Source organism: Ahaetulla prasina, chromosome 8 (genome assembly GCF_028640845.1).
Source record: "Ahaetulla prasina isolate Xishuangbanna chromosome 8, ASM2864084v1, whole genome shotgun sequence".
In the NCBI taxonomy this organism is placed as follows: Eukaryota; Metazoa; Chordata; class Lepidosauria; order Squamata; family Colubridae; genus Ahaetulla; species Ahaetulla prasina.
In genome coordinates, this window is record NC_080546.1 from 44,743,978 (window position 1) to 44,761,019 (window position 17,042).

General features: G+C 37.0%; 1 long non-coding RNA gene across 1 annotated transcript in view; it reads left to right on the plus strand.

Annotated features, from left to right (window-relative positions):
* The first annotated feature begins 8,197 nt into the window (after nucleotides 1-8,197).
* Nucleotides 8,198-17,042, plus strand: part of LOC131203154 (uncharacterized) — a 47,618-nt gene continuing 38,773 nt past the window's right edge. The window contains exon 1 of the long non-coding RNA XR_009156316.1: nucleotides 8,198-8,250. This is a non-coding gene — a long non-coding RNA (uncharacterized LOC131203154). The remainder of the gene's footprint in view (nucleotides 8,251-17,042) is intronic.

A 17,042-nucleotide genomic window follows, 5' to 3' on the forward strand; every position in this document is an offset into this window, starting at 1 on the left:
TTGAAATACTAGCAGAAATCTTAGAAATATCAAGGTTTTAATAGAAAATAATTGTCAAGTTTTTGCTGAATTGTTAAAACAATGTTAATCCAGAGAGGTATTTAGTTATTTAGGAATAATCATTATAAAGGATTGGCATCAATTAAAATAGAATTATGATGCTTTAAGGCACAAGATTTTAATATTGTTCATCACTTATAGTCAAAAAACAAGAATATCAAATTCCACAGATAAAGCTAAAGATCTGAAATTAAAACTATAATTGGAGATGATAAATAGGATTTACAAAGTTGCCACACTTTTAAGGAAAAAGTGACAAAGTGAACAACTTTAGCCTCCCTTCTGAACATTATATAAAAATATATCAGCTATTGTTCTGAACAATGTTGGTGTCCATTACTTATTTTAATCAAAACACCTTTGTTACCTTTTTGTTACAGATGCCCAAGAATCATTGGAACAGTCTGATGCAGCTACACAAAACCTTTAAACAGTTATGGCTGCCTCATGGCTTTGAGGAACATCTAGGATACTTCACTTGTGAGTGAAGCAATTAATAGAATGATATGAACAAACTTCATGTTAGAATCACACATATCTCTTTCTGCGCTTTTCACCATTATTCTTTCAAATATCTTAGAAGTCAGACTATGCGCTCAGGCCCTTAAAATTACTATTGCAGCCATATTCTTAGCTAAAGACACTGATTGTTGTAGTCTGTCTCTTTCTCAGAGAAATATTTTTTTTTATTTTAGTACAGTATTTCAAGGCTCAGATTCAATGTTGGTCCAATAATTTATTTCCTTTCCTAATTCTTACAAGACGCTGTCCTGATACCACTAGATGAGATCGCTAGGGATCGCTGCCTTACAAGAGTGAGGAAAATTCTCAGGGATGACTCTCACCCTGGTCATCACTTCTTTACCCTCCTACCATCGGGAAGGAGATATAGAAGTATAGCCACCCGTACAAACAGGCTGAAGAACAGTTTTTATCTTGTCAGACTCCTGAATGAGAAATAACTATATAGTGTGATAGACTGCAGGGCGGGCGAAATGTGTAACATGTTCACACTGGTGAAATAGGACTGGATGTTTTGTTAATTTGATTTATTGGGTTAGGGATTTTCTATCTCCACTGCGAGTTGTATTGTGTTGGGGAGGTGCACTGAGGGAGCTCAACCAATCTCACTGCACATGTTGTGCACTGACAATAAAGATTTGAATTGAATTTCCTTTGTTTTGTTCAGATCTTTGTGATCCCTCATTTACATTCATTCAGCAAGAATTTGATATTTCTTGTTTGTTTTTGCTTGTTTGTTTTTTGCTTTTTAAGGCAAAACTATGGAATATCAATCCAGCATTTACCATTCCTAGTGAACTGATATATGATGTGGTTCAGGATTAACAGTACAGCACTTGGATGTTACTGTGCCTCTTTATTTCCTTTTATTCTGCAACCTTTGGGTTTCTTTCTAATCTGTGTTAATTATTTTAATTATTTTTCTGAGTTTTGTAGTTACATTTATTCTTTTATCATTTGAGGGAGTGGTGGGTTGCCCCCAGTTCAGACCAGTTCTATAGAACCGGTAGTAAAACTGTCAGGAGGCTCTGCAGAAGCTTGTGCACATGTGCAGAAGAGCGCACAGGCACAATGCAAACTGGTAGTAAAGGTAAGTAGAACCCACCCCTGGGTTGAGGGCAGGGCTGAAATGCTACCAGATCAGACCAGATCAGGTGTATAGGTAGCGGAGATTGGGGCTGGTTCGGAGAACCATCAGCAATCTCTGGCTGGCCACGCCCCCGAACCAATTTGCAGCTCGCAGCCATGTGTGAAGGCAGGCAAGCAGAAGGCCACGTGGAAAGCAGAAACTGAGGAAAGCATGGCACGGCTGCAGGGAGAGGATTTAGAAGGTAAGCCAATGCTGGCAGTGGAGGGGGAGGGAGACCCACTGTGCTCGGCCTCAGGGGAGACCTGCAAGGCTTGCTTGCCTTTTGGGCGTGGCACACTCGGCTTTTGCACTTGGGTTCACTGGGCCCTTGGCTGACTGCCGCCCACTTCCCTTCCCCCCCCCCCGCATCCAGCCCATGATGGAGAACGCACCGCTTTGGGCCGGGCCACACCTTCGGGTCCCTGAAGGGCAGGGTGTGCTCTGCTGCTGCTGCCGCCGCCATTGGCACCATGGCCGTACAGGAAAACTCCCTGGCACAGCACAGTTCCGGGATGGCGTGGGAGCCCAGGCAAGCTCTGCTGCCACCGCCACTGCTGCCGGGAGAATCCACGTGGGAATATTCCCCGGCGCAGCACAGTTCCGGGATGGCAGGAGAGCCCAGGCAAGCTCTGCCGCCACCGACGCTGCTGCCGGGATCCTCCACATGGAGAAAACTCCCTGGCAGAGCACAGTTCTGGGATGGCGGGGAAACCCAGGCAAGCTTTGCTGCTGCCAATGTTGTTGCTGCCAGGAGCATCCCGGCAAGAAAACTCCACGGGAAGGCTCTGTTGAGACCAGGTTTTGTGTGTGTGTGTGTGTTTGTGTGTGTGAGAAAGAGTAAGAGACAGAGAGAAAGAAAGAAAGAAAGAGAAAGAAAGAAAGAGGAAGGGAGAGAGAGAGACAAGATAAGAAAGGAAGGAAGGAAGGAAGGAAGGAAGGAAGGAAGGAAGGAAGGAAGGAAGGAAGGAAGGAAGGAAGCTTATGACCACAATTGTGCCCCAAATTTTGGTTGCTAAGCAAGTTTCACCACATTTTATAAGTTGGCCACACCCACCCTGTCACATGACCACCAAGGCACGCCCACCAAGCCACGCCCACAGGACTGGTAGCAAAAAAAATAGATTTCACCCCTAGTTGAGGGTCTTTCTGTTCTAATCTAACTTGGGGATTTCAGAAGTTGGTGTCATTCTGAGATTTCAAATATAATTTGTGATGCTTAGAACTCATCAGTGATGGAATTATGAATAAATATATGGGATAATTGTCCAGGTCCCCCACATTTAAGAGAACCTCACATTTTAGCATACTTTTATTAAATGGATGGGGAACAACAGGCTTCAATGGAACTTTGGTAAGATGGAGTGGCTGTGGGTAAGGATCTGTTCAGTATCTGGTGTTTAATAGTTTTGATCTTGGGTGGAGTTACACTGCCCCAGATGGATTCAATATGTAATCTGGAAGTCTCCTGGATACATAACTCAAGGAGCAAACGGCAATTGTGGCTAGGAGGCGTTTGCCCATATTTGTGTTATGTACCAGTTATGTCTCTTCTTGGATCAAGATCTTCTTTCATTCTGCCGTGGTCATTCCCCATATGGACTACTGAAATGTACTCTACATGGGGCTACCCTTGAAGAGTATCCAGCAACTGTAGCTGATGCAGAATTCAGTGGCATGAGTCTTGGGGGGGTGTCCTAAAGTTGCATATGTAACACTTCTGCTACATGAATTGTATTGGGAGGCAGTTTGTTTCTGGGTCCATTTCAAGGTGTTTACATGTCATGGAACCAGATCACATGAGGAAATATTTTGTCCTAATTAAATCAACCCATCCCATCTGGTCAGACAGGGAGGATATATCGTGGACCCTGTTGATCACAAAATTTCAATTGGTGGAGTCTAGGAAGAAAGCCTTATCTGTTCTGGCCACACCATATGCAAATTTTTGCCCCAAGTGGTGAGGTGGATCCCACTTTGCTGGTCTTTCAGAAGAGTCTCAAGATGGCTCAAGATGGCTCAGTCAACTGGCATGAGGATCTAAGAGTAATATTGGGGTGGTTCATGTCTTGAGGAGTTCTATCTACCTTTTTAACTTTTTAACTTACCTTTACTCCTGTTTTTAACTTTGTTTTCATCTATTTTTATTTTATATGCCTTTTTGGCTTTTGTTTGTAAACCACTCAGTGTCACTTAAACTTTCTTTATCCACTGAGGTAGAAAGTGTAGAAATTTGATAACTACATTTTGAAAAATAGGAAATGAAACAGGGTGAACACAGGCAACAAAAGTGAATAATGAAAGGGTTGAAAACATATCTTGAGGGAGATACTGATGCTGCTTGACTGACTGTTTAAATCAAGAATTTCCTTACAGCATAGAATCAGTGTTGGACCGAATGTACTGTTTTTGCATATCTTCACTTAAAGTGTAAAAGTCAAGGTATATAGCCAAACAGGTTTGTAATATTTCACATTATTTTCATAATCCCTGTGCCCAGTAGAAGATTATTTTTGAAGAAGAATATTTACTTATATATACATATTCATAAATTTGTATAATATAAATTTATATTCAATGTCACAAGAACTAATCATTGATTTAGCAGTTATTTCAACTAGAAATAAAACTGGAAAATAATTGGATCATATTGATCCTACTGAAATTCACAATAAGGTTATATTTCAAAGTTAGTCTGGAAAATACCTAGTAAAACCACCTTGACTGGATTATGGTTTATAGGCTTGTAAAAACAACATACTGCTTACCATTTTCCATACTAATCAAGTGTTAACCTATATTATATACCTGAAGGAGAAACTGGTGGCTGGAGTTGGTTGGTACACCACAGTAATAGAGAAGGCCCAGTCTCCCTTCCAAATCTTTATTTTTTAGTTTTAATTTTTAAATTTTAATCAGAGTTTCTTTAAATTTATAACTCTTGAATTTTTGTGTGTTTTATCTTGTTGTAAGCCCCTCAGAGTCACCTTGAACTCCATGATGAGAGGCAAATAAATTTGATAAATATTTCCACAGGTGCAATATTTATGTAAAACTTTATATAAAATTTTGATACAAGTTTAATAAAGCCAGAAATCTTCAATATTCCACAAGTCTTTCAGAAACATGGTACAAGATTGGAATAATGAGTAACCACGGATAAATTTTCTACTTCTAAGTAGAGAATTACAAGATATACTAAGATATAGTATTACAAATGTACTTTATATTTAGCTTTATTGATCTAAAAGATTTGTAACATAATATGGATTTTTAAAAGAGACATAGTAGATTTTCAAAGTAATTAGTGATGAGTAGTGAAACACACAACAGAATTCACTCACTCAGACCATGCTGATAGCAGTCTTTCTCTTCTTCTAGCATTTACCAAGCAACAATCCTGTGAATATCATCTAAGTCAAGAAAGAGAGCATATGTAAGTGGAGGTCACCTAATTTATATTAGAAAATTTTGCTTTCTGAATCACTCTAAATTCATAGAAAAGAATCAAAATAGCAAAATAGCAATAGCACCTAGACCAGTGATAGCTAACCTTTTTGCCATCGCGTGCCAAAAGTGGGGGGAGCACGGGGAGGTCATGCGTGCACGTGCCCACACCCATATTTCAATGCCGCTTGCCCCCCTGGTCTTTTGGCATGTGACGGCAAAAATGGTTACCAGTGGGCCCAGTAGGCCCATTTTTTGCCCTTCCCAGGCTCTAGAGGATTTCTTGGAGCCTGGGGACGGCGAAAATGGCCTTCCCACCCCCCTGGAGGCCGGAAATAGCCCATTTCTCGACTTCCAATGGGACCGGAAAGCCCAAAAATCAGCTGGCCGGCATGTGCATGCGCGCTGGAGCTGAGCTAGGGCAATGTTCATGTGCTCACAGATATGGCTCCGCATGCCACCTGTGGCATCTGTGCCATAAGTTCGCCATCATGGACCTAGATTAATATACCGCTTTATAGTGCTTTACAGCCCTCTCTAAGCAGTTTACAGAGTCAGCATATTGTCCCAACAATTTCGGCCCTCATTTTACAGATCTCGGAAGGATGAGTCAACCTTGAGGATCAAACTCCTGGCAGTGAGCTGAATTAGTTACAATACTGCATTTTAATCACTGCGCCACCATGGCTCAAGGTAGCAAATATTCAATATATTTTTGCCAAACAAGAAAAAGGTTTTTTTTAAAAAACATGAAATCACAGGAATTCAGCTTTGTTTCTATAAAGGTATCCAAATAGAAATCCCTAATAAAATCCACAGAGCCAGCTGCTGGGTTTATTTGTTTGTTTTATTGTTTGTTTGTTTCCTGCATTATTTTTTACAAATAACAAATAACTCAAGACGTCGAGCATACCCAACATACTTTCTTCCTCATATTTTCCTCACAGCAACAATCCTGTAAGGTGAACTGTGCTGAAAAAGGGTGACTGACCAAAAGTCACTCTGCTGGTTTTCATGGGTAAGGCAGAACTTGAACTTATGGTCTCTTGCTTTCAAGTCTGGACATAGAAAACCCAGGGAAACTCATGTGAGAATGTTAGACCATTTAATCTGTCTTCTTTCTACCAGCATATATCCCAAGTTTATTTATGTGAGAGGAAAAAATGAAAGAGACTATACCATGGTTAATTTTCTGGCAGAAATGTGAAATACTATATATCACAAATCTGAAGGTTATTCAAGGACATGTCTTTCCAGATCACCAGTACTTCATGATTCTGTGTCAATCATCCAAACATCTCAAGTATTGAAACTATAAATTTTCCTCTTCTTTTTAATTTCCTTTCAGTCTTTTATCCACTTAATAAAATAATAAAATATTTATGTATGACCATTTGGCTATACAGGTAGTCCTCAACTTAAAAACACAGCCGGGCCCAAAATTTATGTTGCTAAATGAGAAAATTGTTAAGTGAGTTTTGCCCCATTTTACGACTTTTCTTACCACATTTGTTAAGTGAATCACTGCAGTTGTTAAATTAATAGCATAGTTGTTAACTGAATCTGGTTTCCCCATTGACTTTGCTTGTCAGAAGGTTTGGTGGGGGGGAGATCGTATGATTCTGGGACACTGCAACCGTCATAAATAGGAACCAGTCACCAAGGATCTGAATTTTGATCACGTGACCATGGGGATGTCACAATGGTCATAAGTGTGAAAAATGGTCATAAGTCACTTTTTTCAGTGCCATTGTAACTTCGAACAGTCACTAAATGAACTATTGTAAGTCAAGGACTACCTGTAATGATACACACAGGATAGAAAGTTCTGCAGAACTGTTGTCAAGTTCTTCATCCAGCCTGAACCCATCCTCCTTCCTCATTATGGGAAGGGCCAACAATGACACACTCAAATGTGTGCATTTGCAATATACATCACTCGCTTTGGATAGACCCATCACTACCTGGAAGATAGGATGTTGAGGAAGAAGAGTGGGTGCAGCCTGCTTGCCCAAGGGTATGCCTGAGGGCAATCAATAAAACCACCTTGCATGGAAATTTTGCACAATCAATGCCTGCCTCTTCTAGCATGTGTGTGACTGACTCCATTTTGACATTACTGACTCTGCCGTGCTAAAAGTGATAAAGTTTAGTTTATTTTTTATTTTTTTTAATTTATTTATTTGTCAAGCATATATAAGATAACAGATAAAAGTATAAACATGATTATGACTACATGAAATGGATAGGAGTAAAAAGGGACATTAGGACAGGGACAGTAGGCACGTTGGTGCGCTTAAGCTTACAGACCTCTTAGGAATGGGGTGAGGTCAACAGTAGACAGTCTAAGGTTAAAGTTTTGGGGGTTTGGGGAAGAAGTCACAGAGTCAGGTAGTGCATTCCAGTTATCAGAGACTGATGAAAAATTCTTTAAATTAAAAAGTTGCCATAAAAATAGCATTCAGATGCAACATAAACCATACCAACATTTACAATCAGCTTTTTTTGTTATCCTTTTTGTTTTAGTACATTTATCTAAAAATATATTTTATTTTGCTAAACAAAATAAAAAGACACTTTATATTTGCTCAGAATAGTAATAAAAGTTTTTCTAACCAGTTTTCATTTTCATTCCAAAAAGGGAACTGCTCTCTACAAAGGAAATAGCTCTGAATCGCTAAATTTGGATAAATGCATTACTTTATGAATATTTTGTTAGCTTTTTCTGGAACACTATGTCTAATGTTGCTCAAGCCAAAAAGAAGGAAAAATGTGTTAGATAGCTAAAAAGTGAAAAAAATAGGTCTTTCTAATTAAGTTTGATGTTTATTTAATGATTCGTTCATTCAGTCAAAATGGAACAAGATCACTGAATACTAAGAAAAATATAATTCAAGTGAGAGCCCCATGAAAACAAAGGGAAACATAACAAAAAGATGAGTTATGTCCTTACAGTATGTTGCTGCAGTCCTGGGGTAGTTAGTAAATGGAGTTAATTAACTATTTATTTTCTGACTTTCTTCTCTTATAGAAAATTTGTTCTTCTGGATTATCAGCAGGAGACCCTGAGCATCTGCTCACAGTTCGTTCTGAACGTAAGTAACTCAAATTTTGTTTTGCAAGGATGATATAACAAATGTAGTTTTAAAGACTGCTTCAGGTAACTTGGGAAACGCACTCACAATTGGTTAGAATAAAACAACCCTCTGAAAATATCATTTGGATACTTATTGGTGCACTAAACTGAAAAATGAAACTATAAAATGGATGCAAAGTCAGTACACAGTTAAGTTCTGAGTGCTGTTTTCTGTTCGCTTCCAAATCTCATCATTGTATAGCTGATCAGCTTACTTTCAATGAAGCTCAGGATAATATCCATAATAGAGTAACTTTTAAAAAGTCCTGAATATAGTCTTCTTTCTCCCTTTTTCTAAAATCTTTTTCCTGTCATTTTTGACGCCTGATTCATAATTATGTACTATAGATATGGCTAACAAATTTTAATCCTGATTAAAAACAGCCAACGCAAGATATTCAGTTACATCTGTATATCCTAAGAACATTGCATAATCCTCAGTATATTATTCTACAAATCTAATAGAAAATACATTGGATGGCAAAGCAACTTCTATTAAGCACAGATGGAATATATCCTGGGAAGGGCTGTTTATAACAGCAGATTTTAGGCTGACAACACTTCTTGTCACATTCCCCTTGCCCCCAAGGCACAAAATTTTGTGTTGAAGTTTGTTTTGTTAAACTTGATTATGAAGTCTTGGCTAGAAAATCCAAGCATATGTTCCTCACTGCTTTAGTCAGTTTCCAGTGTAATTTTTATTTGTCCGACGGTTTCAGAAACAGATTTATTTTCATAAATATGCAAAAGGACTGGCGACTTCAGCAACAGTAGCTTTGGAGTCTGACTCATAGTTTTTTATGCTGTTACACTCTTTCAAGCTGCTTGAACCATCTGTGTTGGTTGGAGTTAAAATGCGATAAAAGTATAAATAACTTGACTGGGCACGTGTGCCTGAATGTGAATGTTAGAAAGCCCTTTCACTTCATAGAGCTGTCACTTTTCAATGGTTTGGAAATTATTTCAGCATTCTTTCTCTATAGACTTTAGATATGTATGACATCTCAACCCAGAGATATCTTCTTCTGGTCAGTAGTCCACACCTACAGCATATATCTATTTATGTATTGGTAATAACTTGAGATCTATTAGACACAATAAGGGTATTTTGTGATCATTGCAAAAAAAGAGCATTGTGCCTTAGCTGTGCGGTGCTGTTATAAAATGTAGATGTGCAGATATGTTATCACAAATACGAATGCTCTTTTACGAAATAGAAAACAGGAAAATAATGTTCTATGCAAACAAATTTAAGCTGTCAGTAAGAAATGCTATATTAAGCACAACTTTATCTAACCTATGTGTAAGAGAGTTCTTTTTTAATATATATATATATATATATATATAATAATTCCATCTTCAATTAAACAGGTACAAATATCTTTGTAAAATGATAATCAAGATTTACAAAAATATTCATTACATTAGCATTGATTGTATAATATTAAAATGATAATATTAAACAGAATAATCATAATATTTACTTCTCTCTCTTAACATATCTTTGTTATTTCACTAATCTTTTTATTTTGTTTCCCTTTTTCTAATTTCCATATTTGTTATTTAACCATTAACCAATAGTTTGTTCTTTCTCCTTAATTGCAAGTATTAATCTATTCATTTCTGCCATTCTAATATTTTCCTGATCACATTCTCATCTGTGGGGATCGCTTCACTTTTCCAATTTTGAGCAAATAAAATTCTAGCTGCAGTTAATATATGAATAATTGAATATGCATTCTCCTTACTAAATGTTTCAGGTAAAATCCCCAACAAGAATATTTCTGGCTTTAAATCAATATACGGCTTTATAATTTTTTCCAGCTATGTATGTATTCTTGTCCAATATTTTTTTGCATTAAACATGTCTGCCACATATGATAATATGACCCAGATATCTGGTAGCACTTCCAGCATTTAGCCAACTTATCTTTAAACATCTTTGCCAACCTCGCTGGTGCTAATTGCCATCTATAAAATATCTAATACAAATGTTCTTTGTATGCAGTTGGCATTGTTAATTTATAGTTCCAATCCCACAGTTTCTGCCATTTATCTATTGTATAACCAAAGTTTTTTGCAGATACTATCATTGTCCTCTTCACTTGTTCATTTTCCAGTTTAATGCCTAATAAGTAGCAGTACACTTTATCCATTTTTCTTCTGCCCTGTTAATATCTTGTCTAATTCTGTTAATTCTTTATAAAAAACATATAGTTTAACATCTTTCTCATATCAAGAATGTATCTGCACTTGTGAGTACCATACCATATCAATCCCTTGATTGTTCAATTCTTGTTTACTTTTGAGTTCCCCCTTTTCATTCAATATATCTTTGAACCAAACAATATTTTCCATGTTAATAACATTTGGGTGAATCAGTACTTCCATTGTTGAAAGCCAAACAGGTATCCTCAAGTAATCTTGTTCTCTGATTTTCTCTGACACTAACAATAATGCATTCCTAATATAATGTCTTTGAAAGTATTTCATGTATTTTATTTTTCCCATACCACAAGAAGGCAGAGTTCTTTTCATACAGAGAAAACCTCAGATATTCTATATAGCAAGATAACTAAGTTGAGAAAGCGGGTATTACTGAGGCAACAGGGTAATAACTAAAATTAAAGGATTCAGCAGATATCACAGTGGAAAGAAACAGAGGTTGAAGGCAAAAGAAAAAGGAGAACATGTATACCAAAACAAAGGACATGTATAACAAAACCAAGTAACAAATATAACAAAAAAGGCAGAAAGTAGGAAATCATAAAAGAAAGATTCTCCATGGGGAAAAAAATCACTATATAGACTGAAGGGAATCTGTTTTATTTTGTTTTAGACCCAGTACTCTTCAACATCATCAATGATTTGGATGAGGGGATAGATGGAGAACTCATCAAATTTGCAGTCGACACCAAGCTAGCAGGAATAGCCAATGCTCCGGAAGATAGGCTTAAGATACAGAAGGATCTTGACAGACTTGAACATTGGGCACTATCTAGCAAAATGAAATTCAATGGTGAAAAAAGTAAGATTCCACATTTAGGCAAGAAAAACAAAATGCACAGATACAGTATATGTAGTGCCTCACTCAATAGTAGTAACTGTGAGAGGAATCTTGGAGTCCTAGTGGACAACCATTTAAATATGAGCCAACACTGTGCAGCAGCTGCCAAAAAAGCCAACACAGTTCTAGACTGCATAAATGGAGGGATAGAATTAAGATCACATGAAGTGTTAATATCACTTTATAATGCCTTGGTAAAGCCACACTTGGAATACTACATCCAGTTTTGGTTGCCACGATGTAAAAAAGATGTGGAAACACTAGAAAGAGTGCAGAGAAATGAACAAAGATGATTAGGGGACTGGAGGCTAAAACATATAAAGAATGGTTGCTGGAACTGGGTATGTCTAGTTTAATGAAAAGAAGGACTAGGGGTGACATGATAGCAGTGTACCAATATCTCAGGGGCTATCACAAAGAAGAGGGAGTCAAGCTATTCTCCAAAGTACCTGGGGGTAGAACAAGAAGCAGTGGGTGGAAACTAATCAAGGAGAGAAGCAACCTAGAACTAAGTAGAAATTTCCTGACAATTAGAACAATTAATCAGTGGAGCAACTTGCTTCGAGAAGTTGTGAATTCTCCAACACTGGAAGTTTTTAAGAAGAGATTGGATAGCCATTTGTCTGAAGTGGTGTAGGGTTTCCTGCCTAAGCAGAGGGTTGAACTAGAAGGCTTCCAAAGTTCCTTCCAACTCTTTTATTCTGTTTTCAGTATTATACAATTAGGAAAGGAATAATATGACAAGCGGGAAATCAGGCAACAATCAAAGCTCTGATGTTGCTACATACTTTGCATATAATTCACCTAGAAAAATATTTAAGGATAAAATCCCTGGCCCAAGATGGTTCTCAAAATGTCCAATGAGACTCCCCCATTGGTCATGCTACTTTTGGGTATTCATTTTATTTCTTTGTATCGCATCTTTATTATTTTTACAAATAACTCAAGGGAGAAAACATCTGCATCACACCTTCCTCCTGCTGTCCATGGTTTACCAGTTTTCTGGTCCCGACTGTTGTTCTTCTGATGATTTTTGAGTCACTTCTGGGATGCTTGAGATTACTGAGGCATATCCAAAAAAAGTATTTGGAAATTTCTGCAATGCTGTTCCATGCTCCCAGTATATTTAACACCACAGACAATGCATCCATCATCCAAAAAGACCTTGATCATCTAACCACTTGGTCTAAAACTTGGCAACTCCAGATCTCAACCAGCAAATGCTTAGTCTTACATATTGGAAAAAAGAACCCAAACACTAAGTACATACTTGATGGACATTACCTTAAAGAGGACCCCCACCCCGTTAAAGACCTTGGAGTTTTTATATCAAATGATCTAAGTGTCAAAGCCCACTGTAACTACATAGCAAAAAAGGCTCTAAGAGTTGTAAACCTAATCCTGCGTAGCTTCTTTTCCAAAAACACTACACTACTAACCAGAGCATATAAAACATTTGCTAGACCAATTCTAGAATACAGCTCGCCTGTTTGGAACCCTCACCACATCTCTGACATCAATACAATTGAGCGAGTCCAGAAATATTTTACAAGAAGAGTTCTCCACTCCTCTGAAAACAACAAAATACCTTATCACACCAGACTTGAAATCCTAGGCTTAGAAAACTTGGAACTCCGTCGCCTTCGACAAGACCTAAGTTTAACTCATAGAATCATTTATTGTAATGTCCTTCCTGTTAAAGACTACTTCAGCTTTAATTGCAACAATACAAGAGCAACCAACAGATTTAAACTTAATGTTAACCGCTTTAATCTAGATTGCAGAAAATATGACTTCTGTAACAGAATCATCAGTGCTTGGAATACTTTACCTGACTCTGTGGTCTCTTCCCATAATCCTAAAAGCTTCAGCCAAAAACTTTCTATTATTGACCTCACCCCATTCCTAAGAGGACCATAAGGGGCGTGCATAAGCGCACAAACGTGCCTACTGTTCCTGTCCTATTGTTTGTTTGTTTTTTCTTTTCTTCTTCCTATATATATATTGGTGCTTATACCTCCTAATATTTACTCATATATATATTTATATACTATATAATCCTTTTTATATGATGTTGTGACAAATAAATAAAAATAAAAAAAATAACAAAATAAATTTGTACAGCAATTCCTTTCCTTCGTACTTAAAGCATGAGAAAATACAGAAATATTCATACAGAAAGAAAATCATTATTTTCTCTCTGGGTAGTTCTTTCCTTTCTAAACAATATATGGAAGAAAGAGATTCTTGGTCAACTAATAGCATGCAAAGCCTATTAAGTATCTTTTCTCTCTTCAGGGGCACTTTACTATCTTTAGAGTGATGAAGATAGAAAATTCTAGGAATATGCAAAAAGTCTATAAATAGCCTAAATGTGTATGTGTGTGTATACTGTACTATATGTATGTACCAGTGGTGGGTTGCTACCGGTTTTCCCCAGATTGAGCGAACCAGTAGTGGTGCGGGAGGTTCCGCCCACCCACCCAGACATCTCTGCGCATGCGGAGAAGCGTCACACGCACAGCCACAAGCGAACCAGTAGTGAACGAAATTGAAACCCACTACTGGTATGTACACATGTACATATTATGTTTGGATAGGAACATAAATATCATACCACCTGCTGCCAAAAGTGATACCTATGGTAAAAGCGATGTGGCTTTCATGCTGAAAATATTCCCCATCCAAAGCAGAGAAGACCACAATCAAATATTACCAATCAATTGAACAAAAGAGTTTGGGTGAGCAGTGAAACAGAATAATTTTGTTAAGTAGTTCTGGTAGTCCTTGATTTACGACTACAATTGGGATGAGAATTTCCATTCCTGAGCAAGGTGTTGTCAAGTGACTCACATCCAATTGTGCAGCTTGCTTTACCACTGTTGTTTAATATATCACTGCAGTTGTTAAGTGAATTATGCAGTGATTAATCGAATCCAGCTTCATCTATTGGCTTCGATTATCTGAAGCTAGCTTGGAAGGTCATAAATGGTGATAATATGCAACCATTATAAATATGTGCCAGTTGCCAAGTGACTGAATTTTGATTGAGTGACCAGGGCTTTCCTGCAAAGATTGTAAGTATAAGGAAGCCTGTAAGAATGGACTGGACTTTGTTCAGTATAATTTTAACTTTGAACAGTCACTAAACAAATGATCATAAATCAAGGACTACTTATATATGAGCATGATTTGATTATCAGAATAGAAATGTCAATCTTCAATATTTCATTAACCTTAGAATGTTGTTTCCAGGATCACCAGTCAGCAAATCCCAGAAATAAATTGTCCTGATTTTTTTAATATGACATGTCTGCATAGAGTGAAACTAGGGGCTCCTTGAAATATATTCAAGCTGAAATAACTTGTATTATTATTGTTGTTGTTGTTGTTGTTGTTGTTGTTGTTGTTGTTGTTGTTATTATTAGAAAATATAATTTCATTATGTCACTGAGAGCTAAAGAAGGAAAGGTCAGGAGAACAAATAATTATAAATACAAAAAAGTACCCATCTGAATTTTCTAATGCAATCGGTAACACTTCTGAGGATATAGGAATTGTGCAATATATTGTCTGCTGCACATTCCTTCTTTTAAAAAAATGCTCTGACTTTAATGCATCAAAGGACACTGTAACAGCCATAGACTATTTGGATCTACTTCTATAAGAGCAGAGACAATGATCAGCTTGAGAGCGTTCCAAATATAACTGTCCCTCTACTCAACAGGTCTGTTTAAGTTCCCATAGAAAATATTAATAACCTCTCTGCATTGACTAGCACTGATGATTTTACCTAGTTTGGGTAATAAAAAGTCAGAGAGCAGCAAGGGCCTCTAATTTCAACCCTGAGCTACAAATATTCTCCTTTGTTGATTAATAATGTTGACCTTGGAGTTTTCATGTCAAATGATCTAAGTGCCAAAGCCCACTGCAATTACATAGCAAAAAAAGCTCTAAGAGTTGTAAACCTAATCTTGCGTAGTTTCTTTTCCAAAAACACCACACTATTAACCAGAGCATATAAAACATTTGCTAGACCAATTCTAGAATACAGCTCGCCTGTTTGGAACCCTCACCACATCTCTGACATCAATACAATTGAACGTGTCCAGAAATATTTTACAAGAAGAGTTCTCCATTCCTCTGAAAACAATAGAATACTTTATCCCACCAGACTTGAAATCCTAGGCTTAGAAAACTTGGAACTCGTCACCTTCGACAAGACCTAAGCTTAACTCACAGAATCATCTATTGTAATGTCCTTCCGGTTAAAGACTACTTCAGCTTTAATTGCAATAATACTAGAGCAACTAATAGATTTAAACTTAATGTCAACCGTTTTAATCTAGATTGCAGAAAATATGACTTCTGTAACAGAATCATCAGTGCTTGGAACACTTTACCTGACTCTGTGGTCTCTTCCCATAATCCTAAAAGCTTTATCCAAAAACTTTCTACTATTGACCTCACCCCATTCCTAAGAGGACCATAAGGGGCGTGCATAAGCGCACAAACGTGCCTACCGTTCCTGTCCTATTGTTTTTCTTTTCTTCTTTCTATATATATGCTTATACCTCCTTATATTTACCCATATATGTTTATATACTATATAATCTTTTGTATGATTCCTACATATATTGTTGTGACAAAATAAAATAAATAAATAAATAAATAAATAACATCAACAGGAACATGATAATGAGAAGGGGGGGAAACTATGGCAGCTTAGGATATTTTATCAAATGGAATCAAAAGGGGAAAAATGTTTAAAAAGAAATCTTGTGGAAATGAAAAACCTATCATCACAAGCCCAGCAGTAAATAAAAAACTGTATTTTTCTCCCCAATTTTTCCACTTTTCATACTCAGGACTGATGTATTGTTTTCCTTCTTATCAGCATTATATGTAGAAAAACAACTTCACATTTAACATTGTACCAGATAATGCTACACGAAGGAAACCAGAAATCTATGGACCAAATTGCAATGAAGATGTGGCATTATTCATGGTTTAAAGAACCGCATCTAGCATTACTCTCTTGATAAATAAATCTTTGTTTGAATATAAATCCCATTGGACTGAAATGACTGTTGAAATCTTGTGCAGTATTTGAGCAGATGAATGTACAGATGCTCACCTAGGTAAAACTATTCATGCTCTTAGAATTGACATGATAAAATTATTGTCTAGCTGGTTATACCAATCTCTTCCAGCTGCTTTATAAATAGAAAGATTCAACTCATTTATTTGAAATTTTTTAAATTTTAGTAAGACAATTGGGTCAATAGCAAGCTGCAGAAATTTTCAGCTTCAATAAGGGCAATAGACTATTATCATGGGTGTTGATGTTTTTTTACCCATCAGACTGTTAACAATAAAAAGGACACAGTTGCCTGTGTAATTTTGGGCCAGTCACTCTCATTCAGCCCAACTCATTTCACAGGTTTGTTGGTTGTAGAAAAAATAGGACGAGGAAGGAGTGTAAAGTATATTTGCCATCTTGAGTTATTTATAAGAATAATAAATAAAATCTAACATAAAATAAAGGTAATCCCTGATTTATAACCACAACTGACTCAAAATTTTCCATTGCTAAGCGAAACAAATTGTGCCCCATTTTACCAAAAAAAAAATGCCTCAGGGATTAAGCAAATCACTGTAATTCTTAAGTGAATCATGTGGTT